This window comes from Nomascus leucogenys, chromosome 3 (assembly GCF_006542625.1).
Source record: "Nomascus leucogenys isolate Asia chromosome 3, Asia_NLE_v1, whole genome shotgun sequence".
NCBI lineage: Eukaryota > Metazoa > Chordata > Mammalia > Primates > Hylobatidae > Nomascus > Nomascus leucogenys.
In genome coordinates this window covers 29,984,988-30,012,047 of record NC_044383.1, presented here as the reverse complement: position 1 = coordinate 30,012,047, position 27,060 = coordinate 29,984,988, and the positions used below count along the sequence as shown (strand labels likewise).

At 52.7% G+C, this 27,060-nt stretch overlaps 1 protein-coding gene and 1 long non-coding RNA gene across 6 annotated transcripts in view; one reads left to right on the top strand and one right to left on the bottom strand.

Moving 5' to 3' along the window:
• SH3PXD2A (SH3 and PX domains 2A) overlaps nucleotides 1-27,060 on the bottom strand; it is a 257,237-nt gene that overhangs the window by 31,593 nt on the left and 198,584 nt on the right. The window lies entirely within an intron of this gene.
• On the top strand, nucleotides 17,796-26,737 carry LOC115833331. The gene is made up of 3 exons (XR_004028780.1): nucleotides 17,796-21,879; nucleotides 23,008-23,113; nucleotides 23,485-26,737. It is a non-coding gene; the product is annotated as an uncharacterized LOC115833331 (long non-coding RNA).

Below are 27,060 nucleotides of genomic sequence, written 5' to 3'. Positions count from 1 at the left end.
ATCCCTTCTTCCCTGATACTTCTTTGCCCCCAAAAGTAATTAGGTACTGATTCTCTTTTCTGCTCACAGCCCAGTTCTCCATTTGCTGTCTGGAGAACTCAAGGCTTCTCCCTGGGCAGTGCTTGAGGCCCTGTCACCATCCACTGCAGCAAGTGGCCGCCCAAGGATCTAGAAGGCATGTTGGTGGGAGGAGGCTCTCAGGTACCCCCAGGTGGGCTCAGCACTGGGAGGTGGAGAAGGCTCCGTGATGGCTGCTGTGAAAACAATGGAGAGGGGGGAAAAACTGCCAGGTACCACTGCACAGTCGTGGGAAGACCTCAAGGACTTAGAACCCCAGCTCATCTCCTAGGTCTTCAACTAGGTCCCCACCGCCCCATATGACAGGTCTGGGCTTGCAAACAGCCAGCAGTCTAGTCCTGAATGCCCTCTGTCTCCTACCCTTTCTGGGGAGTTCCACAACCCTCTGCTTGCAGCTCTGCAAAGCCCATGAAATGCCCTGGACCAGGAGTCTGGACTCTTGAGGTACAGGCCTATGTGGCTTAGGGGCCTCAGTTGGGTCACTGCCCTTTTACGGTCTCAGTGTCCTCCTATCTGGAAAGGGGTTACCTCTGAGCTACTGGCTCAAGCACCATGATTCAGGGCCCTGCGGGCTGCCTGGACAGCCCACAGACTCTGTCCCTCTCTGCCTGGGATGAGAGACGAGAGGTAACAGGATCACTTCTGGAGAACCCCCGGTCAGGCCCTCTTGCTCCCTGTGCCCATCTCCCTCCCCTAGGCTCTGCCAACCCTGGAGACCACAACCTTCTCTTATGACACAACCCATACACACCTGAGAAAAGGCAGCCTGGGCCAGTGAGTCACAAGCCATCAGAGTCAGGAAGAAATGGGGATATGCCCCCACTGCAGGTGAAACAATGCCACTGGTCCAATTCCTCTACCTCCTGCTTTTGCTCCAAACCCTGTGTCTCCCAGATTGCCCGCTTCTCAGACTGTCCATGCCCGGGCCACTTACTGCCACGTTTATTTCATAAACATGTACATCGGTGAATGAGACACTGTGGCACTGAGGGGCTGCTGAGCCTTGACTGGAGCCTAAGCAGGCTGGCCTCTAACCCCTACACTCTGCTGCCTGTGTGGGACCAGGATAGGCAGGCAATCTCCAGGGTGAGAAGCCCACACCAATTCTCAGGTAAACTCTCTACCCCTGAGACCTCCTGCACTGGGGACATTGGTCTGAGGCTGGAAGAGGGCAGGCGGGCATCGTCGGCAGGCTGGATAGTTCTCTGGATCACAGAAAAAGGTAGGTACCTCTTACGAGCGAACAGCTGAAGTCACTGAGCAGCTCGTGCTGACAGGCAGGTGCTGGAACCCACTGGTTGGGGACAGGGCAGCAGCCACTGGCAGGTCAGAGACTTCTGGACACACCACTAAAATTTATCATCATTTCCCTGGCCTGTGGGGCTGGAGGTGGTTATTAGAGCACCAGACATCTGTACTCACTCAACTTCTGGGTGATGAGACTGCTTCCAGGTGGCTTGTAATTATGGGAACTCAGGAAGGGTCCAGACCATGCTTGGGGCATGCAGTACCCTTGAAAGCTAGCTACAGCGGGCAATGGATGCCCACACTGGGGCCAAGGTCAGGCTGGAGGAGGTGGACTTTGGCACCTAGGGAGCCCCTACCTGACCTCTACTTGCACCTTGGCTGTTCTGACATTTGGATAAACAAGAGGCGCCATTCCTTCCACATTCGGCTATTGGGAGGAAAGCCAGTAGGACCCATTCGTTGACATGGTGGAAGGGGTTTCACTGTCTACTTCCCTGGACCAAGGAAAAGCCCAACCTTCACTAGCTAGTCAAGGAGTCCGAGGGCTCTGTCTCCATGAGAATGCCCAGCAAGCTTTCCCAACAAGCTGTCCCTTTACAGAGACATCCAGCAGAGGCAAAGGGCCTAGGCCGGTCCACCTGGGGAGAGGAGGGGAGGAGCAGCAATGGATGCAGGGAGCATTTCAGCTGCCTCATTGCCCTGGGCCTGGAGTGGATACCTGCCTTCGTTCCCTCTGCCCGATTCAGGTTGGGAAAATATTACAGAGGCTTGCATGTCAATTTCCCTGCCTTTTGCCTGAAGGTGGCTGGGGGTCACCGTCGTCTTGCCCACAGCCACTTGCACATTCTGAACCCAGCATGGGGCACTGAAAGGGCTGCCGGGAGAAGCACCACCATCCTCCCTGATGCCCAGGCCACAATGGTTTGGTTGCTCAGAAGCTGTGGCTGATGGAGGCCCCAAAGCAGCCAGAGGGCATGGACTTTGCAAGGGGCTCTGCCTGGGATGTTTTTCCCCCTTCTTGAGCCTCTGGGGGAGTACTCTCAAGAACCCCAGCAGCCTCTGCCAGGAAGCACCAGTCCCAGCTGTTCTCCCACAGACGCTGGCTATTGGTCACAGAGCAGGACTGCATGTCATGTGACCCTGCCTCCTTTACCATAGACATGGGCACATCTGGCCACTCATCTCTTGATTAGTCTGTCATCTCTCTGAACACTGTTGATGGTTCCAAGCAAAGCCGCTCAGGGGCTTTTTTAGGAGCAAACATGCGTGCTTTGATGATCTAAAACTTGAGTCCCACAAAACTCAGGAATTGCAAGGGGCATATGGGGTGAGAAGACCTGAGAATTAAGTCAATAAAGCAGCAGCAGAGTCAAGAGATAGAGAGCCAGAAGCACTGGCTTGTGCCTGTAATGTCAGCTGCTTGGGAGGCTAAGGTGGGTCACTTGAGGCCAGTTCAGCCTGGACAACATAGCAAGACCCCCACTCCCTTCTCTTAAAAAAAAAAAAAAAAAAGGAAAAAGATAAAAAAGAGATGGAAAGTGATTCAGTCCTGATTTCCATCATTTGGGCTCCTGGTTCCAGATGTGCTAAAGCTAAGCCATCCCATTAGACTTCCTAGCTACAATGAGTTAACAAACTTCCTGCACCGTTTACCTTACAGTAATCCCCCTTATCCACATGGGATACATTCTGAGACCCCCAGTGGATGCCTGAAACTGCAGATAGTACCAAGCCCTTATATATACTACATTTTTTTCCTATACATACATGCCTATGAAGAAGTTTAACTTAAAAATTTAAGGCCAGGAGTTCAAGACCAGCCTAGGCAACAAAGTGAGACCCTATCTCTACCAAAATTTTTAAAATTAGCTGGGTGTAGTGGCACACACCTGTAGTCCTACCTACTTGGGAGGCTGAGGTGGGAGGATCGCTCGAGCCCAGGAGCTTAAGGCTGCACTGGAGCCTCAGTGACAGGGCAAGGCTGCCTCTAAATAAATAAATAATTTATAAATTTAACAATAAATAGAAATTTACAAGTTAGGCACAGGAGATTAACAATAATTAATAAAATAGAACAATTATAACAATATGCTGTAATAAAAGTTATGTGAATGTGGTTTTTCTCTCTCAAAATACTGTAATATTTTCGGACCATGGTTAACCTCAGGTAGCTGAAACCATAGAAAGCAAAACTGCAGATGGTTGGGGGGACTACTGTATCTGGAGCTGGGTTTCAATCATTTGAACAGAGACAGTCCTCGCTGAGCCACCCCTAACAATCACTAAGCATCATGATTGAAGGTCCCCCATCGCGAGCCAAATCTGAGGAACAAAAGTCAACCAGGCACCTGCTGCCACAGACCTCAGGAGGGAAGGACAGAGCCCACCAAGCCATTCTGGGCATGTGGTCACTCCCCAAATTTCTGCTCACTAGGATGTAACCCCCAAGAATCCCAAAGAGCTGTCACCACAATTCCCAACTTGGAGTCACTTACAGGAGGCTCTTGAAAGCTGAGGCTCTCACATGCCTTTGCAGGTGCAGGTTCTAATGTCAGTAGTGGTCAGGTGGGGGTAGCTCATGCCTGTGATCCCAGCACTTTGGGAGGCCAAGGTGGGAGGACTGCTTGAGCCCAGGAGTTCCAGACCAGCCTGGGCAGCATAGCGAGATCCCATCTCTTAAAAAAAAAATGTTGATAGTGCACGGTTCTGGTTCCCATGTCTCATCCTGACACTTCCCGCGCTAACCACCCTAGGTGGTGGTATGTGTCTGTTGTCCCTGCTACTTATGAGCCTGAAGTGAGAGGATGGCTTGGGCACGGGAGGTTGAGGCTGCAGTGAGCCGTGATCATACCACTGCACTCCAGCCTAGGTGACAGAGCGAGACCCCACCTAAAAAAAAAACCAACCACATACCCTTGTCCACACCTCCCCCAGCACACTCCTCTCCACCACTGCACTCTCAGATCTTGTGGGAAAGAAAACGGTGCCTCCGCATGCATTGGAGGGGAGCCTGGAAGCCCCATGGGGCTCACTAGCTGATGCCTGAGCCCTTCTGGGGAGCTGGGCCACATCCAGGGGTTCAGGTTTTGCTTGCTTCTCAGTGGTGCACCAGTGACTTTGGTCAGGAGCCCTGGTTGCCACAATTGACGTCTGAGCTGCTGGCACCTGGCAGAGGCCTGTCAGCAGCCATGGGTGGGGTCAGCGTAGGGAGTCTTTCCAAGAGGCCCAACAGTGTGACTCACGCCAGGGTTCCTGGAGGTCTGCATAGAGTCAGGGTGGGCGCCTCTGCTCATGTTAACCTGTGCCCACCTAGGTGGTATTTGAGCCTATCTTTGCTCAGTGGAGTGCCCATAGCCAAGTTGGTGGCAGGCTCTTCTCTGCAGCTGTCATCTGCCCTATCATCAACAGAGCCTGGGCCAGGCGCGGTGGCTCACACCTGTAATCCCAACACTTTGGGAGGCCAAGGTGGGCAGATCACAAGGTCAAGATATCGAGACCAGCCTGGCCAACATGGTGAAACCCCATCTCTACTAAAAATACAAAAATTAGCTGGGCATGGTGGTGTGCGCCTGTAGTCCCAGTAACTCGAGAGGCTGAGGCAGGAGAGTCGCTTGAACCCGGGAGGTAGAGGTTGCAGTGAGCTGAGATCACGCCACTGCGCTGCAGCCTGGTGACAGAGCGAGACTCCGTCTCAAAAAAAAAAAACAGAGCCTGACACAGGAAGGACCTGAGACCTGAAGCCACACAGTCCCACTCTGCGCATGCTGGAGCTGGCATGGCAAGCCCAGGCTGGTGAAGATAAAAGTCTCAGCCCCAGCTGGGTGCAGTGGCTCAAGCCTGTAATCCCAGCACTTTGGGAGACCCAGGCAGACGGATCGCTTGAGGCCAGGAATTTGAGACCAGCCTGGCCAACATAGTGAAACCCTGTCTCTACTAAAAATACAAAAATTAGCCAGGTGTAGTGGCCCATGCCTGTAATCCCAGCTACTGGGGAGGCTGAGGCACAAGAATCATTTCAGCCTGGGAGCCGGAGATTGCAGTGAGCCAAGATCATGCCATTGCACTCCAGCCTAGGTGACAGAGTGAGACTGTCTGAAAAACAAAAACAAAAACATAAACAAAAAAACGCTGGGCGTGGTGGCTCACACCTGTAATCCCTGTAGCACTTTGGAAGGCCGAGGCAGGCAGATCACTTGAGGTCAGGAGCTCAAGACCAGCCTGGCCAACATGGTAAAACCGTGTCTCTACTAAAAATACAAAAAAATTAGCCAGGTGTGGTGGCAGATGCCTGTAATCCCAGCTACTTGGGAGGCTGAGGCATGAGAATCGCTTGAACCCGGGAGGTGGAGATTGCAGTGAGCCAAGATCATGCCATGGCACTCTAGCCTAGATGATGGAGCAAGATTCTGTCTCAAAAAAAAAAAAAAAAAAAAAAAGACTCAGCTCCAAGTCTTGACCGCACAGTGGGAGAACAGGATTCTAATAGGATCCTAAGTTGCTATTAAATATCTTAGGGTGAGGAGCTCCTGGTCAGCAGTTAATGTAGTCCAGCCACCGTAGAAGCTTCTGGTGCAGCAGAGATGTTGAGATGGGAAGAACTCAGAGACAACCCTGGGCACATCCCTGGGCCACCCACACAGTCTGAGATGCAGACTGTCATGCTGCCCTGCCCAGCGGGCCCTCTGCCATACATTCAGCTCCACAGCAACTTTTTGCCCAGCTCTCCTTGTGTGCTGAGGCCTGTGTGGCAGAGGTAGGAGTGGGGGCCAGGCCTGCTCCACCTCTGGGAGCTTCCAGCTGCCTATGAGTGCAGACCCATCCTCCATCCCGGATCCCTGGCTCCTGCGGAAGGAAAGGAGCAGGACTTACATGGAAAGCTTCCCAAGAATGAAGAGGAAAGGATGCCTCCAGTGGAGAAGAGACCTAGATATTGGGATTGGGAGGCCTTTGGAGCCAAGGAGAAAGGCCCTGTGTGCTTGGACATGATATGCACATAGCACCAAGGCCCTGTCTGCACATGTGTGTATCACACATATTGACAGATGAGGACTCTAGGCTTCACAACCAGGGAGTCCACCTGCAGAACCCAGGTTCTTAGCCACCGTCAGTGGATAAGGTACAGGTCTGCTGCATGCATGAGGGTAAGGTGACTCCTTGAGAATGTATGCCCCTGAATATTGGTACTTTACACAGATACTTGAGAGTGGACACATCTCTGAGCAGGTGTCTTGTATGTGCACACCACGAGGAGAGATGCCAGCCTGCATGTACCTGGCTGTCAATGTGTACAGTTGAGGGTCCTCTGGGAACAGAGGTAATTAGGGCTATTCAGTCAGAAAGACTCAAAGTCAGGTCCTGGCTTGCTGCTTCCTAGCTGTGTGAGCTGAGGAAAGTTACTAAACCTTTCTGAGTCTCGGTCACCCTCTTTGTAATGACAGGAATGAATGGAGCATATTTCCTGAGGTTGTTGAGGGGAATAAAGGAGATACTGCAGGGAGGTAGCTTAGGTTGAGCTATTATCCACACGGCGGTGGTCGTTAATCACTAGAGGGTCAGCACCCATGGGTGGCCAGGTGGTATCTGTGCTGTGCACAAGCAGAGGACAGCCTGAGGGTATCAGGATGCACTCGCTCATCTCGGGAAACTGACTTGTGTGTAGGTGTGTGCCCATGCATCTGCTCTAAGCTGGGGTTTTAGGGCTATCTTCAGGGGTTTCAGAAGGATGGAAGGAAGTGGACTGAGAAAGTGGCCCTATCTATGCCCAGGTTTGGGGGCAGCTGTTCTCTGGCTGGCTGCCACACCTGGCTTCTTCCCTGAGAAGTCAACCCTGGTTTCCAGGTACAAAGGAAACAGGATCTTTTGGGAGGTGGGGCAGGGAGCTTGGTGGCGGCAAGAGATAGTGGGGACCCTCCCAAGGGGCCTGGGCTGGCTGGGAGCCCCCTTAGTACACCCTCCAGCCCAGCCTGGCAGCCAGGCCCTCTGATGCCCTCCAGGTCGTTTGATGCCTGCCAGGGCCTTGCTTAGGCAGGTCTTCTCGCCTGGAGTGCCTTTATGCTGAGATGACCCCTCCCAGACAGGGGCCAGGGGAGGGGCTACCATGCTCATTTCCTTGAATGGGAAACTGCAGCCTGTTTTAGAGGAACCCTGAGAGAGGACCCCAGGTACACATGTGTGTGGCAGAAACCGTTATTCTGGAGTCTCTAGCCCTGGCTTTCAGGGCTAAACCCCTAGACCGGAGAAGTTGTTTAGGAGAATCCCAAACTGGACAATACCCCAAAGCTGCCTCACCCTGGCCTCTCCTCCCATCGGGCCATGTCTCTGCAGTGCCAGAAGGCCAGGGCCCAGCCCTTTCTAGGTGACAGAGGCCCAGAAAGAACGAACATGTAGCCTGGCATTTGCCGCCAGCCCTGCTCTGTGGGCCTCAAGTAACAACCCACTTTGCAATGACCCAGGGGCTGAGGAGAGGAGACAGCAACATGGGGGGTTCTGGCCAGCACTTCCAGCTCAGGGCAGGGAAGGGAGGATGTCCCAGCCCTGGGAGGGAGAAGCTGGGGCCCAAGCACCAGGTCCTCCCTCTATCCAGGCTAAGCATCTTCAGTGAACTGGCCCAGCAGAGTCCACCTGTTTGGCCAATTTCAAATCTCTCTCAAATTGACTGATGCTGACACCAGGGGAGGGAGGGAAAGAGTAGAGATGAAGCTGGGCACGGTGGCTCAGGCCTGTAATCCCAGCACTTTGGGAGGCCGAGGCACGCCGATCACGAGGTCAGGAGATCGAGACCATCCTGGCTAACACAGTGAAACCCCGTCTCTACTAAAAATACAAAAAAATTAGCCGGGCGTGGTGGCGGGTGCCTGTAGTCCCAGCTACTCGGGAGGCTGAGGCAGGAGAATGGCGTGAACCTGAGAGGCGGAGCTTGCAGTGAGTCGAGATCGCGCCACTGCACTCCAGCCTGGGAGACAGAGCGAGAGTCCATCTTAAGAAAAAAAAAAAAAAAGAGTAGAGATGGAAACTGAGGCACAGATTGATACACACAGAGAGACGGAGGGAAATGAAAGAGTGAGCCAGACAGAGCGAGAGGCCAGGAGAGGGACCAGGGCCTTAGCCTCTCCAGGAATGGGGAAGCCTGGCTGAGGGCGGCAGGAAGTGACGGGCACTCCCAGGCCACTGCTATCCCCAGGGTGACTAGGCCACAATGGCCTCCTTAAGGAGGGAGAATAACGAGCTCATTAGGGCCAGAGTGAGGCCAGCTGCACACAATTAGGATGTTAATAAAGTCCTCTGAGGTCACAGCTCGGCCTAGGACAAAACAGCTGGTGGGGGGGAGGGGAGACCCCCACTCCTTCCTCTCCCTCTGAAATCCTCTCATCCTCCCCCCACTGACTCCCAACCCTCCCAGCCCTGTTCAGCCCAGGATTGCACCCAAGGATGCTTCTTAATCCCTTCTTCCTAGGCAGACCTCGGTTAGGATCCTAGCTTTACTACTCACTGTTGGCGTGACCTGGGGTAGGTCGCTGGCCCTCTCTGAGCCTCACTGGCACACCAGAGTAATATTAAGTACCTGGGGATGCCCAGTGGCATCAGGAACATATGGTGTATGCAATACCCAGAGATTTTCACCAGCGAGTATTTCCCGAGCACCTGGTGTGGGCCAGGTCCTGTTCCAGGCACGAGGACACTGCCGTGAACAACACCCATCTGGGACTCATGCTCTCCTCCCCCATCACCCAGGCATGGCACACACGGGGTTCAGTTGCCGCCTGTGCCCTGGCCCTGAGGCCTGCTGGGGAAGGCTGGGCTTCAGGCTCTGGGCACAAACCCAGAGGATTTCAAGGCAGGATGAGACTCAGAGCTTGGAGTTTGGAAAAACCCAGGAGGCTTTAGATGACTTCCAGGCTTCATGTTTTCCTTTCCCGTGAGTTACTCTTGGTCCTTCACATCTGGCTTAACACCAGGTAATTCAGAGCTCAGAATGTGGGCTGTACTCATTCCATGCCCAGGCCAGGTTTTGTTATCCAGGTGGGGAAGGGGTGCATGGTGGAGCTAGGAAAAGAGGAAGACAGGCCCTGCCTCAAACTCCTCCTCATACAGGCTCGGGGTGGGTGAACAACAGCAGCCCACTTCCAGAACCCTCAGCCGGCACCCTGACCTGCTTCCCAGAGCACCTCTATTCATGATTTAAACCTGAGCTCAGACCTTGACCCTTCGGAAGGGTGATCTTCCTAGGCATTCCAAGTCTTTGCTTGGTGCAGGTTTGGAGAAGGGAATTGGGTATTTGCAAGCACCAAACGGCAGAGGGTGGGGAGACACTGAGAGGAAGAAGGGGCTGAGGGCATCCTCAGGCACATGGCACAAGTGCTGCCCACCTACGCATACCACACCCAGCATAAGGCTGGGCCCAAGGGAGTGCTTCTGTCCTAGACCCAGCCTGACCCCTTTCCCATGACCTCCAGGCAGATCTAAGACTTCTGCCTTTGTGGGACCAGATAAGCTGGAAATGCAGGCTGTCTGTGGGTGCTGTGCCTTTAAGACCAGCAAAAGGCCGCCCACCCTCGGCCAGGCCTCCCCTGGTCAGAAAGCCCTGTCACTGCAGCTCTTGCCAAGACACGCGCCTCCACGGTCCAAAGCAAACAGGAGCAAGCGAGAAACTCCCCCAGTCCCTCCTGTGTGCACCCACGCAGCCCCTGCCTTCATGAGCCACTCAGTGGGTCCTACCTGGTGCCCACCCTGCTCCATTGCCCAGGACCTTCCCTCCCTAGATGGGCTCTGAGGCCACCAGGGACCCAGAACCTCCCCTGGGCGCCTGAGGCCCTGGATTCCAAGATCATTAGCACAGGCTGCTACGTCACCATTTGGAAGGCTCCGTGGAGTCCGTGTCAAGACAGCCTGGGCTGCTGCCACCTCCCCACTCGACTCCAGCCTGCCCACCTCACCAAACAGGCCCAGAAGCCAGTGCTAGGCTGGGTCCCCGCCAAGCCCACAGGGTTCTGGTGGGTCTGAGCAGACCAAGGTCATGGGTGAGGCACCCAGAAGGAGGCCTGACTAACAAGCATCACAGGCAGAGAGGGACACATGGTTAAATGACAGGTAGCGGAGAATGGTTTCCAGCGAGCGCTCCAGAGCCAGGCTGCCTGGGATTGAGGCCCAGCTCTGCTACTTGCCAGCTGCATGAATTTGGGCAATTGCCTCAATTTTCTCATCTGCAAAACCGACCCAAAGTACCCACATCTCAGGGTTGTTATGAGGATTAGAGGAGCTAATCCTTGAAAAGCCTTCAGAACAGTGCCTCACTGGAATCAGAATAGTGCCTTCAGACGAGCACAAGTCGCAAAGCGCTGACATGAAGTGGAATTCTAAAGAAGAAACCAAGACCTCAATGCTCCTGGGTGACTGGGGCCGGGGATGGCCAGGGAAGCAGGTAGGTCTTAGGTGTCTGGAGTCTCAGGGAGAGAGACAGACCCTCGTGGTGTCACTGTCATTTACCCTTGACCTCAGAGGGTCTCTATTGAAAACGTGTGGGTCTGATTCTGTGCCTGGCATGGGTGGGGGTCGGAGACAGGTTGAGGTGGAGATTACAAGATGGCATGAGGCCTCTCCAGGAGCTGCAGAGCAGTGGAAGGATGAGAAGGGGGGCTGCTCACAGGGGGACTCGGCACGAGACTGCTTGTGCTGGGTGCGGCAGGGTGACCTGGACAGCCCCGTGCAGCGGACATGGCGGTGGGTGATACAATGCTTGCTTGCCAAGGAACCAGAGATATCCAGAGATGAGACTGACTAGGCAGGGAAGAATTCTTAGAGAAGAAGAGACTTGAATTGAACCTCAGAGTGACAGGCTGCATGGGCTCACTCTAAGGGCTTCATAGGGGATTATTCCAGATGAAAATGAGGCATACATGGCTGGGTGTGGTGGCTCATGCCTGTAATCCTGGCACTTTGGGAGGCCAAGGCAGGTGGATCACGAGGTCAAGAGATCAAGACCATCCTGGCCAACATGGTGAAACCCTGTCTCTACTAAAAATACAAAAGTTAGCTGGGCATGGTGGTGTGTGCCTATAGTCCCAGCTACTCGGGAGGCCGAGGCAGGAGAATCGCTTGAACCCGGGAAGCGGAGGTTGCAGTGAGCCAAGATCCTGCCACTGCACTCCAGCCTGGCGACAGAGCGAGACTCCATCTTAAAAAACAAAAGAAAAAGAAAAAAAGAAAAAAAAGAAAATGAGGCAGTCACTTCAAGCTGGTGCCCTCTCTCAGTCCCATTATTAAGCAGAGCACAGAGGTGTGAGCCTGCGCCCAGATTCCTAAACATGAGGCGCTCAGGAAGATGGAAGATGCAAGAAGGTAAACTCTAATGTCACAATTGTAAATGATGTGGATGGTGAGAGAGACCTGCTGTCAAGGGCAAGACGATGGAAGATGATGGAAGAGTGGCAGTCAGGGAAGCAGAGTGGGGCGGGAAGGGGTGGCCTGCTAAGAATCCAATCAGGACACTTACATTCTCAGAGATGGAGCCCTGAGGATGTGCTCAGGGGAACAAAAAGAGTGTTTTCCCTGCTGTTCCAGCAAGAGAAAGAGTAAGAAATGGCTAAGTTGGCCAGGCACAGTGGCTCACCCCTGTAATCCCAGCACTTTGGGAGGCTGAGGCGGGTGGATCACCTGAGGTCAGGAGTTCGAGACCAGTCTGGCCAACATGGCGAAACCCCGTTTGTACCAAAAATACAAAAATTAGCCAGGTGTAGTGGCACATGCCTGTAATCCCAGCCACTTGGGAGGCTGAAGCAGGAGAATCACTTGTACCTAGGAGGCGGAGGTTGCAGTGAGCCAAGATCGCACCACTGCATTGTAGCCTGGGTGACAGAGCGTGACTCCATCTAAAAAAATTTTTTTAAAAAAGAAAGAGCTAAGTCTCTTTCCTGAGGAGGGTGTGGCACAGGGAGGAGGGGTCTCCTGGGCTCCTGTCTGCAGCTCAGCGTTTGCTCTCAGAAGTAAGGGTCTCAGCCTGGCACACGGACCCCTGGAGGGTAAGTGGACCCCAGGCAGAGGTAGGGACAGCATGGACAGGCTGCCTCGATGCACTCTCACCAGCTGGCCGCGCAGAAAGGTCCCAAGAGCATTTGACAAAGAGCCCTCCAGTCATCATCAGCAATCGTGGGAGACATGGAGATGGGAGCAACACCCAAGGACACAAAATGGGCAATGGTCCCAGCTTTTAAAGAAGAAGGCGGTGAATTCCAGAGTGGAGAAGGGCAGCCTCATTGCTGGTCATGGTTAAGTAAAACATGGACTCCCTGAGGAATGCTGGGAGAGCCTGGGGAAGGGGCTCTGCACACTCGCCCAGGCAGTGTCTGTCAGAAGGGTGCAACAGGAAGAAAGGGGGCCTGGCAGTGAGTGAGCTACTGGACTGGTGGGCCTGGGATGTGTCACAGCTGAGACCTCCAGGCCCTTGTGTCTCTCATGATCCCCCAGGGCCCTGGGAGCTACAGGGCGGCACTGACAGATCCACAGCTCGAGGGCTGGCAAAACCCAACAGGACGGAGTGGCTCCAATGGGAACCTGTCCTGTTGGATGTTTTAATCAACCCAGGATGAGGACAGAGACACAGTACTGGCAGCACGATCTCATTTAGCAAAAGCTGTGCCAGGATTAGGAGCCAAAAAAGAGGTCTGAACAGATGGTAATGACAGCTCAAATCTGACAAGATGCAAAGTCTTAAATGGAGAGACAAAAGGACATGGCTTAGTATGAGGATCTTAAAATTTACTGTTCAAACTTTTTGGAGCAAATGGAAGGGCAATATCAATATTAACAACCATGACGCCAAAATCTTAGGTGCAAGCTGGGAGGGTCCAGGCAGCCTGAGTTGTGCAGGTCCGCCTCCTGGCAGTGAGGATGAGAAAGGAGTTCTGAGGACTGCGTGTTCGGTATGTCTTGGGGCAGAAGTCTGTCCCCAGGTCTGTGAAATCTTAGGCTGCCTTAGGAAACTCAGAATGGGGGACTTACCCAAGGAGTGTGTGGCTAAGAAGGGGAGGTGCCAGGATTGGCACTCAGGTCTGATACCCAGTACAGCATTCATTCAGTGTTAAACCACTCCAGCTCAGCTGTTCATTGCCTTGCAGAAGGAAACCAGCAATGCCTGCTCTATTAGTGCTCCAAATGCCTGCTCTATTATGCCCTAAATTCCCATCTGACAGATGAGCCAAGAAACCCAGTTCCTCATCTGCTTCTCCTCTACTCCACTGGTGTCTACCAAGCCCTGAGTCTTGGAAGAGTCAAGGGTGTGGCTTTTCCCACTCCTCATGGAGAGGTGGTTTTCAGGCTTGCCTCCAAGTTGCCTCTCCTCTAAGCCCACAGGGTAGGGCGAGGCAGGGACATTCAGGCTGAAAGAGCGTTCTGGCACGAGATCGCACCCAACGGCTTTGCCAGGCAAGAGTGACTTTGAATCAGCTTTCCTCAAACCTCAGGTATTTCCACACCACACACAACCTTTGCTATATCCTTGAATTACATATACTGTGGTTCATCTAACATATACAGATGTGCCTTGACTTACAATCGGGTTACGTTCCGATAAAGCCATCGTTAAGTTGAAAATATCCCAAAATATCCCAACTGACCCATCATAAAGCTGAAAAATTGTAAGTCACACCATCATAAGTCTGGAAATGGACTGTATATTTAAAGCAATTTGCCTTTTTTTTTTTTTTTTTAACTTTAAGAAAGAAATTTGCTAAGGAAACTTCAGATCGCCACCATGAATAAACAGCGAGGACCACTGGCTCCAATCAGAAAAGCACACACGATGAAAACAAAGCTATGTGGTACATTTGAACCGTGCCACAAATGAAGAGGCTGAGTCTGTGGCCCACTCCTTCTTTGCTACAGAGATTTACTAGACAGGGGTTAAAGATCATCAAACATCAAACTGAGATAAGCCAGAAGCCTTGGAAGAGAATTGCAATGAGACAAACTTTTCCCACTGTGTGATGCAGAAGGATTGATATTGCCTCTCTGCCACCTAAGATCCTCCCCTGTATCATGGTGTTGGGTGGACTACAGCTTTAGGAAGCCAACACCAGATTAGTGTGGTGCCTGGTCCTTCAGACTGGCTGAAGGAAGAGGCTGAAGAATGAGGCTTAAGTTCTCATTGGTGAGATGGGAATATGAAACAGCATGTATTTACTACCAGTGTTGTGGTGAGAAAAAGAAAAGAAAAGAATGCAAAGTGCCCAGCAATGTGCCTGGTGCTTAATCGATCTATTTGCAGCCTGGAGAAGAGAGCTGTGGTCACTTGAAATATAAAGGTTATTCTTATCCATTTAACTAGCTTACTCCAGTGCCTAAGATGTGTACATGTATGAGTTTGTATATTTTTTCCCTTTCTCTCTTTGCTAAAAATGGAAGCTTCTTGGCCCCAGAATGGACTTGGTTTCAACTAAAAGCTGTAGGCTGACAACCATCCCCTCTCTCCCAGCTGAGTTCAGCCCCTCTTCAATTGGGCAAAAATAAAACAGGGACAATTTAGACTTTAAAGACCATCTCCATAAACAAAACAAACCCACTCCACAATTTGTCTAGGGCATTCCTCCCTCCAAAGCCTCCTTATTTAATTTCTGGGGAATTTTAAATAGAGGGCTTGCAAAAATCCAGTACCGCCTGACGTTAGCAGCTCTGACAACATGGATTCTTCTACTTGGTGTGGGGAGCAGCCACCACGAATGCCGATGCTTTTCCAGGCCCCTTGCCCAGTTGGAATTTGGGAGCCACTGGTGTCACCCTAGGAGACAAGAGGCAGAGGGCACCCTAGGTGCCCAAGAGACAGAGTCCCACTTGGGGTCCTTTAACTCTGCATTCCCCAAGCCCTCTGGCCAGGTGAACCAATGAACTTGAGTAACACCTACACTAATGTCATCTTAGTGTGTTTATTTAAGTTGACTTTATTTTTTAAAACTTAAACATGTATTTCAAAAAGACATTTTCCTATGCTACAATGGATGGAAAACCAGCATTCCTAGGTATAGACAGGAGATTCTGGAAAAACACATACAATGAAACAATGCCATGAAGTTCAACAAGAGATCAAGGCAAGTTCTAGCAAGATTCTAAGCCTGGGTCAGATTTGCTCTTGGTCAAACAAACAAATGACATCAGCCAGCGTTTGACAGATGTTAACAGCACAGGAGCCCCAAATGGAGATTTTCCCCTTGACCCAATGTGGAGTGAAAGAGAACTGAAAGGAAAGAACCTTCTCGTGACGAGATTCAATGCCACTCAATGCTGTGTCCGCCCAGCACATGTTTGCACGACCCACTCTCTGGGAACCACTGATCTTCAGGTGAAGCCTTGGGTAAAGAATCTGCAGACCAGGCCAGGCGCGGTGGCTCATGCCTGTAATCCAAGCACTTTGGGAGGCTGAGGTGGGTGGATCACGAGGTCAGGAGATCGAGACCATCCTGGCTAACACGGTGAAACCCCATCTCCACTAAAAAATATAAAAAAAAAATTAGCTGGGCCTGGTGGCCCGCACCTGTAGTCCCAGCTACTGGGGAGGCTGAGGTAAGAGAATGGCGTGAACCACGGATGTGGAGCTTGCAGTGGGCTGAGATTGTGCCACTGCACTCCAGCCTGGGCGATAGAGCAAGGCTCTGTCTCAAAAAAAAAAAAAAAAAAAAAAAAAAAAAAAAAAAAAAAGAAGCTGCAGACCCTTGGTTCAAATCCAAGCCTGGCCACAAGCAAGCTCTGAGGTCTCGACTGTTTCCTCTGAAAAATGGAAACAAAGCCACCTGCCCTACTTACCCCTAGAGAGTTACTCTGAGATAACAGATGAGAAAAATGCTTTGAAAAAGGAGAGGCCAGGCCGGGCACGGTGGCTCACGCTTGTAATCCCAGCACTTTGGGAGGCCGAGGCGGGCGGATCACGAGGTCAAGAGATCGAGACCATGGTGAAACCCCATCTCTACTAAAAATACAAAAAATTAGCCGTGCGTGGTGGTGGGCGCCTGTAGTCCCAGCTACTCAGAGAGGCTGAGGCAGGAGAATGGCGTGAACCCGGGAGGCAGAGCTTGCAGTGAGCCGAGATTGCGCCACTGCACTCCAGCCTGGGCGACAGAGTGAGACTCCGTCTCAAAAAAAAAAAAAAAAAAAAGAAAAGAAAAGAAAAGGATAGGCCAGGTGCAGTGGCTCACACTTGTAATCCCAGCACTTTGGGAGGCCGAGGTGGACGGATCGTTTGAGTCCAGGTGTTCAAGACCAGCCTGGAAAACATGGTGAAACCTTGTCTCTACTAAAAATGTATTTTAAAAAATTTAGCTAGGCATAGTGGTACGCACCTGTAGTCCCAGCTACTCGGGGGCTGAGGTGGGAGGATCACTTGAGTCCAGGAGGTCATAGCTGCAATGAGCCGTGATCGTGCCACTGCACTCTAGCCTAGGTGACAGAGTGAGACCAAGTCTCAAAAAAAAAAAAAAAAGTCTCCAGGCTATAGGCTCGTGGGGGCAGAGTGGTTACTATTCCAAGCAATTTCAGAAACCTGATGGACTCCTAACTATCCCCTAGTAGAACTTACTGCTTAAACTGGATGGTAGCCCATCCCTGTCCATCAGAGAAAAGGAAAGGAGGGTGAATATGCCACCTAACAATTTTCTTTCACAGTTGGCCTTTCCCAATAGCCACATGGGTTTCCAATATTATCCTCATGTTACAGATATGGAAACTGAGGAGCAGAATGGCCACATGCTGGCCACAGAGTAGCTATTCAGTGGCAGAGTAGGATTTGAAGCCTTTCTTGGGGCCTGGGGGAAGTACCCCGTCTTGCTTTTTGAATGCACATGCAGCAGGGTTCAGAAGCCCCCAAATGTGTTGATGTCTTCATTGCTCTACCCAGGCCCCATCCTTTGAAGCCACCAACTTTGTGATGTTCCCGACTCCCCTGCCAGCCAGCGTTCTGCTCTCCTAACTCACAGCTCCCCCATCACCTTGACCTTAGGTTTGGGTTGGCCAGTCTCCCAGCTAGACCAAGAGCTCTCTGAGGACATAGGCCGAGTCTTGCTCATCTTGGCACCCTGTCAAGCTCAGACTCTCTGAAGCCCAGCTCCTGGGGTCAATGCGGGATCAGCACTGGGCATCTTCTCTCCAGCTGTCTTCCTGCCGGCCCCCGCAACTTCTGCTCTGCTAGAATCCTGTGCGGTGACTCAGCCTCTGGGCAATGTTCCTTCTTCCAGTTCCCCAATTTGGGGAAATGACTTTGACCCACAGCAAGCATCTCTAGCTTACCCAGGAGGATCTGTCTTCAAGGACCCAAGGCACAGAGGTTTTTGTTGCTTGTTGCACAATTTGCCCAGGATCATCCAGTGAGCTAATACTTCCATTCCTGACAGCTCATGTAGTCTGCTTGGATACCTGACCCAGCCATTTCCATCTGGGCCTCTCCCCTTACAGGAATGGAAGATCAAAGCTCAGGGAGGCCCCATAGGCTAATCACCAGGAGCAGGCCCACATTCCTGGAGGAATGCAGGGGGTGCCACTAGCAGCATCTCCCAAGCCCATTCAAGGCAGCCCCACAGGTTGTTTGCAGGCCTCTACTGAGAATCTTGGTGGCACTGCCTCTCATCCAGGGACCACAAACAAAGTCCTCCTGGGTGCAACTAGGGGCACTGGAATGGGCAGCCCCAGAGACCTGTTCGCCCCAACTCCCAGAGGACAGTGGGGAGAGAGGTATACCAAAAATAGCTCCCCAACCATGGCACAAGCCTCCAGTGGATTCACCAAGAGGCAGCAGAGTGTACAGGGGAGAACTGTGGATGACCTGAACCATCTGGCCCTTGGCTATCTTAACTGTAAAATAGGCATCACGATGCCCATACTTTACAGGGCAGTGGTGATAATTATAAGAAAAAAGGTGTTTCGTTCCCTGCCTGACATATAGGAGGTGCTTTAATAATCTCTTTCTTGTCTTTCTCATCAGTTTCATCAGTTTCTGATATTAAGTCTCCAGAAAGCAGTAAATGGGTCTAACTTGAGCCCTAAATCCCCTTGTCCTGGGATAACCATCCTGGGGCCTCAGCTAGGTTTGTGGTGACCTAGGATTAGGTTTTCTCACTGAGCGGCTTCCTGCCCCATTCCCTTCCTGTCTCTTTTGTCTCTGGGAACCATCTTGTCTTCCTGGTTCCCAAGAATTGGTCTAGTACAGATCCCACCCCAATCCAAGGAGAAAAGGCCACACTCAAACCAGATACTCCCCTAGTCCAGATACCCCCCAAGACTGGCCCAGACCAGGTTTCTCATTCCAGAGACTCGCCACAGTTACAGTGACTGGTCAAACAGTGGTGACTGACACCCATGAGTACCAGTGAGTGATACAGCTCTTCCCACACTGACCTGTCAATCTCTGGTGCCTCCCACCCCCAGCACTGACAGAGGAGGGTCCTGCAGAGAGCCAACCACCTTGTCCCACAACCAACCAGCAACCACAGTCCCCTCAGCTGGGTCAGAACCGGCAACTGTCTGTGTCCCCTGTAGACTGTCTGCTCCATAAAAATGGAGGTCAAGTCTTTCCCGTTCACCTCTGTGCATCAGTGCCTGGCACACAGCAGGAGATAAAGGCTGGGGAATGAGTGAATTGAATGAACAAATGTCTGATCTCTAGCTCCTGACTATACACTTGCTTGGCTGCTGGGTTCTGGTTTTCTCCACTCTGAATAAGGCCCAGCCTTTGATCAATAGCCTACCACCATTTAACAGGAAGATCCCAGTACCTGAGGGTAGAGAGATGGGTAGAAAGCTGGGGGAAGTCACTGACCTGGCCTGCCTGCCACACCGCCATCTCCCAGCCTCCATGGGGTCCTCCAACCACCTCTGGGGGGGCCCTTGGAGGGAGGCCTCTATGGGGAGGTCTAGATGGAGTCAGATAATAGGAGTCAGGGGTGGGGGATGGAGGTAGGGGATTATTTTGCCCCTTTAAATATACCCTGGCTGTGGCAGGCCAGGATACCTCTGCTGAGTCCCAGCTGTCAGCCATGAGGAGCCACAGCTTCGCTCCCCAGGAAGCGGGCAATATTGCAATATCATGGCATCAGCTCCAGCTCCCCAGCTCTGGCATGGCCCTTAGATTGGATTTGGATGTCTCCGTCCCTCAAATCTCACTGTTCTGTCTCTGGGTCAGAGTTCCTGCCCAACCTGGCTATGATTCCACCCAGCCCCTTACCCTGGAACCACTTCTAGAATGGATTTTCTCCTTCAAGGGCCTTGAGGTGGTAGGATGACCTCTTGGGGGTGGAGAGAGCAGGGTGTGGAGGGCAGGTCAGGCCCCTGAGGTCCAAATGCTCCTCTCACCTGGCACATGAGCACCAACAAGATGCTCTAGCTCCACTGAATGTAGAGGCCCTTTAAATCCAAGGAGGCAAGTTTGTGTCTGGTTGTGCAGTCAGGCCTGGGACATGGAGCCTCACTTGGTGCTTGCACATGGTGCTTGGAAACAGAAGAATAGGGTTAAATACTCCTAAGGGAACCAGCGAGACAGGACCTGGATGCTCATTCTCCTTATGCAAAGCCCAGGTGCTTAAGTAACTATCCTCTCTCTCCTACAAGGAGCAGCCCATTAAAATCCCACCCTGTGGGCAATGAGGTTCAAGCCACCCCTGGTTCTGCTCCAGTTATCAATGCTGGGGAAAGCACACCCTGCATAATGCCAGTGCTCCAGAGCAGCGTTGTTCATGCCCAAGCATGAAGGAGTCAATCAGATGCCTGCCCAGGAGGCACTGGTTAAGGCAGGGGGAGGGGAGGAGAACAGGGTCCCCTGGGGTGGGTTGGAGCCCGGAGGGATGAGAATCTCCTATTCTGTTATCTTCAGGAGCTGGTTAAGGTCTGCTCCAATGTGCTGAGCCACTTCCTTGCTATCCCCGCCCGACTTCCTTCCCACCCACATATCCACGCAGGAAAGATGTGTGGCAAGCACTCAGAGAATGCCAGGACACGGGCTGGTGGGCACGACACAGGTGAGGCGATGAGAAGGGCCCAGGTAGACAAGAAAGAGTCTGGGAAAACAGGATTCCCCAGTGCACACAAGGAGAAATGGGGCAGTAAAAGGGTCAGGCAAATCCCTACCCCGATACCAGTGGGGGTCAGGGGAGCCCTCCAATGTTTGGCTTTTGAGATCCCTGCACCAAGCCTCTCTTTAAGCGCCAGAGCTATTGCTTTCATGGATCTTGTTTAACTTGAGAAGGACGGGGGAGGGGGCCAAGGAAAACTGCATTCTTCCCCATCAAAGCCAAGAGTCTAAAGTAATACTTCTGGTTGTAACTGATCCAGCCTGTTTGTGATTACGGGCCCTTTGCTTGCTTTCTGGCAGGGCAGCCCTGGAACCCCGCAGCCCAGCCGACAGGGAGAGATACCCTCGCTCACTTGGATAATCTTGTCCTCATCTGACATAACCAAGAACGTCCATCAGCCTCTCTGCTTTCAGCAGTTCTCCAGGGCAACTCTTCAAAACATTATTTTAAAAAGGAGGGGAAGCCACCCCAAACTCCTATCATGAAATTCCATGACATTCATCATATTCTTTCTGTTCCCGGCACTATCCTAAAAACCACGAGAAGCATCAGCTGGCCTACTGGCTATTGCAAATTACAAAATCAGATCATCTTTTGCTTCTGCCCCACCTCCCACCCTTTTGTCAGGGGAGAAAACGCACATGCCCCCTCACATGCATATGCACACCCTTTTGCTGCCATAGTACAGAAGTGGCTCAGGGAAGCTCAAGACTATTTCTCAGCTGTTCCAGAAATTTCATCTGTGATGCATTTGGCTGCACAAAGCCCATTCCAAAGGTGTTCAGGAGTCCACAATCCCTGTGATCATCATTACAAACCCAAGGACGTTTGTAGCCAGTGACCCATTTGGCTGCGGGGGAGAGCTGGCTGAAGGCTTGCCAACATGGTCAAATTCCCCTCGCCTGCTCCCTCTGAGCTGAAACTGGCCTGTTTTCAGGTCCCTAGGGGTAAGAGGGAATCTTAGGAGCTCCAGAACTACAGAGATAAAGTGGGCTTCTTGCCCAGCTTGGTAACAGCACAATGGTCAGGGGAATGGGGTAGCTTGGTATCTGGAAAGCAACCATGGCCACTGTCTCCACTCCTAATCACCCCTCCATGCTGTGGATGAGCAAAGCTGGTGCTCAGAGAGGTGAAGTGGCTTGCCTGAGGTCACTTGGTTGTTTGGTAGCTGAGCTTAGAGTCTGGGTTGACCAAGCTCCTCTTATGCAAAGCCTGGCCTTCCTCCCACGATGGCATGCCACTGCTCTGCCCATTAACATGACACTCTGAGCACCATGCCAAGTGGCTATTCCTTGACCCAATGCCTCCAGCAAGAAGTGAGTGTCTAGAACTGGCAGAAAGCCCCACCAGTGCACAGAAAGGTCATTTGGCCAAACCAGGCATGGGAGACTCAAGCAGCCAGTGCTTCACGTGCTGGCTTGTGGTCTCAGGCGCAAGACCCCAAGCCCTGTATCCTTGCCAACCTGCATGCTACCCCTGATGCAGCAGCTCAAGATCCTGCTGTAATCAAAAGATGGTGAGCACGCTGAGCAGAGAGAAGGCTGGGGCCTGTGAGAATGCCGCTTAAAAGTACAGAAAACAAAAGAGAAAGACATCATGTCCAGAAACACCAGAGCTGGATGCCTGGCCAACCTCAACAGCGACCTCACCCCCTTCCTGGGGGAAGGGAGGAACACAAGGGGCTGAGGAGGCAGAGCCTCTGGACCTGAGGGGGGACTCACAGCCAGCTGTAGGGCAGCCCCACCTTCCCTGGAGCGCACCATGCCTCCTTCCCAGCCTGACGCTGGCCCCCAGAAGCCTTGCTAGATGGGGGAGTCTGCATTCTCCAGTTGGGGCATGTGAAGCTGATCTTGCGGGGAGAGGAGAGGGGAGTTAGAAAAACAAGGCTCTTTAAATGCACAGGGGTGGGGAGGTGCCTTTGCCTGGCTCCAGGCTCTAGCCCTAGTAACAGGCGGAAGGGCCCAGGCCAGGTGAGCAGTAGCTCAGCAGCGGCAGCAGCTGGAGAGCCCTGCTCCCTCTCCTCCCCTCACCTGGCACCTGCCACATCACTCCCCAGTCCTCCTGGGACCTCAGAGACAGCCACCACTGCACCAGCAGCCCACAGATGTGCCACAGCCCTGCCTCAAACTCACTATGATGCTGGGCCCGTGGCTTCACTTTTCCAGGCCTCCACTCTCCCTCAGCTCCTCAGCGCAGTGGGGAAGAACAGAGCAAAAGCTCTCTTTGTCTATATTTAAGGCCCTTCAAAGCCCTTGACCAGTTCCTCCAGCTTCTCTCAGGCAGCCCCCAGGCACTGTGGCCGGATCACACCTGTCCACTTCACCCTCCACACCTCCACATGCATCATTCAGGTTCGCTCTGCTTGGAGCACCTTCCTCCTTCAGCTTTGCCAGCCACCTGGGGCCTGCCCCTTGTTCAAGGCCTACCTTCTCCAGAAGTCTTCCCCCACCCACCCAATCCAGGCCCTGTCCCCATCTCTGAGCAAACTTGACAGTATTCATGAAAGCTCAGAGCCCAGAGCAGATTGTGCCATCCTTCTGAGTCCTATCTCCAGTCCTCAGCCACACCTTGTTTTCTGCCTTGCACACTGTAGGTGCAGAGTGAAAATGACTGACTCACTACATCTGGTCTTTTTACCTTGCAGGTAAAGAGACAACCCTAGGATGCTGTCACCTTCAGCAATGGGAAGACAGGGACAGCTGCCTCTTGTCCACGTGCACCCCAGTGCTGGGCATGCCACAGGGCACACAGTAGGTGCTCATGTTTGTTGACTGAATGAGCAAACCACATCCTATGGAAGCAGCCCCTGCATGTAGGATTTCACTGAGGGCTGAGATGTGATGAATGCCGGGGTAGGGGTGCGGAAGGAGAGAGGGTGGCAGGTGGCAGGTCTTCCTTAGGGGGTGTGTGTTTGGGGGAGTGGCCAGGATGGGTCTGCATAGTGGAAAGAAGAAGGCACTGTAGGCCACCGCCCTCACACCCTTGGTGCTGCCCACCAGGTAAGCAGACTGACCTACCCACGCAGACCAGCCCCTCCCCAAGGACCTGGTGAGCCAAAGGTGGGAACGCTCATGCAACTCTCTTGTGGGAAAAGAGTCAACATGCTTCTCTTCCCTTTCAGATTCCCTCTGACCTGCTGCCCGTGGCCTTTCTCCTGCCCCAGTGGGGCTTTAGCACGACTGACCACTGCTTTCCTGCTCTCTGTGGCCAGGGAACTCACGTGGTGAAGCACTCTGGAGTTTGGCTTTGCAAAGAAGTGAAATCTACAATGCAAACATCCAGATCTCCAAACCCTGGTCAAATGGCAGTGACTGAAGCTCATACCCCACCTCCCAGCTATGCAACCTTGGGGCAAGTCACTTCACCTCTCTAGGCTTCAACTTCCTCCTTGGAAAGACAGAATGCCAACATCCATCCTGCCTCTTGCCAAGATGTTTTATAGACTGCATGGTTTTATATCTTGTAAAACATAAAATACTGTGATTCAGAAAGAGATCACCTTTAAAAAAGTCCAAAATCCCCCCCTCTTAGCTAGCACGAGCAGGCATCCCTCCAGGTGGCCTTGACCTCCCCAATAACCCTCCTGGCAGGAGTGTGGAAGAACAGAACATGCAGGCTTCTGGCCACTGTCCTTAGAGCTTTCCAGGACATGGGGATCCCAGGGCAACCTGTGGCACTGCCAATGGGCCCCGTCAAGAGGGGAGAGAGGGATCTGCTATCGCACACCAGTCTCAAAATCCACCCACAGTTCACTTGCTTTACGGACAGTCCTTGGCAGACTTACTCTGAGTTTGGCCTTTGCTCATTTCCCATGGTGCTCCTGGGCCACTTCCCCACAATCCGATCCAATAAAAACTCAGGGGAGGCAAACGAACTTTAGCCGGAGCCTGAGAGATGCCCAGCTAAGAAGGGGAGTGTGGAGCTGGGGCTGAGACAGTTGGATGAAACAAAACCAATGATAATCATGCACGGCATATTTCAGAGGGAAATGAACTCGGGGATTCTATGAGCCAGAAGCTTCCATCCGTCCCCTGGGATTCCACAGCTCAGCTCCCAGGATGGGAAGCCCTGCTGAGCGACTTTGCAGGCCATCTGGGTGAACTGGGTCACCACAGCTACACCCCCACAATGAGGCCAGGATTCTAGGTCAGCACTGGAAACCCAGAGGATGAGGTTATGGAATCTGAAAAGATGCTGAGAGGGACGAGGGCGGCCGTCCCCCACTCCCACCGGAACAATTACAGAAAACCCAACTGCTGAAGGGTGTAATATCACACAGCCACAGGATAAGCTGGGGAGAGAATGAGGAAGGGGCAATTTCCCAACCCAAATTCCCCGAGGTCCTGAAAAATTATACTCCCCAGAAAGTGTTTGCTTTACACTTCGCTGAAATCTGTTATGTAACAGTGGAGAAAATGTGTGGGGTGATCTTTTCCCTGTACTTCAGCCGGGGAGGGGGGTGAGAGACCTGTCATTTCTACTGGGGACAAAGGCAGTGTCTGTGTGTTGGCGGCAGGCAGAGGATCTCCAGGGCTGCCCACTCACAGGGCACCTGTGCAAAGGTACACCTGAGTCAGAGGAGGCAAGTCACCTCTGGCAGCTCCGCTGCGGGGCTCCGAGTAGGCATGCAGTGACAGCTGTACCTAGAATAATACTCCTTGGCCCGGCACCCGTCTCTGCCCTTGCTCACTCCTGCCCTCCCAGAACCAGTGGGCCTTCTGCTGTTCCCTGCATTCACCAAGGCCCACCTGTCCCCAGCTTTAACAACACCTCAATGGTGTCTTTCCTGACCACACCCCTGCCCCCTCCCTGCTGCTGACCTCTCCACAGCGCCTGCTTGTTTCCTGACTTGTACTTGTCAACACCTAGAATTACTTCCTTGGTTTACTTGTTACATGTCTCTCTGCAATATTGGAGCCCCATGAGGGCTTTGTTGGCCTCTGTCACTTCTGGATCCCAGCCTGACACTTAGTCAGCTCATACAGATTTACTGATGACCGACCGACCAGCCATCGGAAGACTGGCTTCACAGGCCCCTTGGTGTTCAAACTTGGAAAAATAACATTTTGGAGATGCTCATGGGCTCAGTCAGTAGAAACCTGTTTGTCCTCCAAAGGGAAGGCGGCCAGGTATTGCCCTGAGGCTACAACTGGGGTGAGCAGTGGTTGTCACTCTGGCACTTCTGTGGGATTTCCAGGGCTGCATGCCACACCGAGGCCACCACTGACCCATATATTTTGCTGAGAAATAACTACTCAAGGAAAATGGCCTTGGAGGAGTTTGGGACACGAGAGGTCCACAGAGCCAGTAGGTCCACAGAGTCAGGCCACAGCAACTGGACACTAGGCCTGTCCAACCTGGGCAGGGTGACAGCGTGGTGGAGGGAGCACCCCCATGCTCACTGCCCCACCTGCCTGCCTGGCAGCTGGCTCCACACAGGTGGCTGGCAGCACTTGGCGTTGACAAGCCCTTGGATGCCTCCCTGACAATAGGCACTGCGGATCCAGCTGGAGGAAAGCACTATTTGCAGAGCCGCCCAGCGCCTGCCACACCTGTGCCTGCCACCCTCCTCCCCACGCAGCCCGGAGGGCTTGCCTCAAGGCTCACCCTTCTCAGGGAGCTCTCCTGCTCACCAGCTTCCCGAGGCCCTACCCTCCCACCTCCTCCTGCCCAGCTCCCACTTTTCTTCTGCTTGGGGCACCTAGATGCATGGCTGCTTTGCAGTCGCAGCCCCACCACGCCCCGTACTCCTTGCTCTGCCTGTGTAATCCCTTCATTCTCCCAGCCCTGCTCAATGCCTCCAGGAAGCCTTCTCAACTATGCTTGTCTTCACCCCTGACACTTCAGCTCTGTACCATGCAACAGGGCTACTGAGGGACCATCAGCGTGGGGTTGTCATGAAAGCCCCCAATCCCATGAGGCCACCAGTGGGACCCTGACTTCTGTCGCCAATGCTTCTTCCTGCTGGACTCTGTTGATTAGGCTGGGACAAGGATAGCTGCCCAAGCAAGGACTCCAGGGGAGTGAGTCTGGCCACAGAATGGGTTGTCTTGGCCTCACTGCCTGACAGTAAAGCCCCCTGCCGCTATAGCCACCTCACAGACCCTCAGGACTGACAGTCCTCAGATACCACCAAGTCAATTCTATGACTAGATGGGGAAATTGAGGCCACAAGAGAGAAACTGGCCCCCTGCAGGTCCCAGGGTCGATCTGTGGCAGAGCCGCCCCAATCAGTGGTCTTTCTAGTGGCTGTCACTTATTGAGCACCCACTGTGTGTCAGGCCCTGCATGAAGCACTAAATTTCTTTTGTCTTTATTATTATTATTATTATTTGTAGAGACAGGGCCTCACTATGTTGCCCGGGCTGGGCTTGAACTCCTGGCCTCAAGTTACCCTCCCACCTCAACTTCCCAAAGTTTTGGGATTATAGGCATGAGCCACCATTCCTGGCCCTGAATTCCTTTTGAATTAGCATATACCAACCCTATAGTGGTGGGTACAATTATCCCCATTTTACAGGCAAGGAAACTGATGCTGAGAGGACCCAAGAAACTTCCCCAGGATCACCACAGGAAGTAACCAAATCAAGATGAAAAGCAGCCTTCTCTAACACGAAGCCCATGTTCCTAACTGCTAGGCTATCCTGCAATCTCCTTCTCAACATAATCTTGATCCTGGAGTGAATAAAGCTGAGCG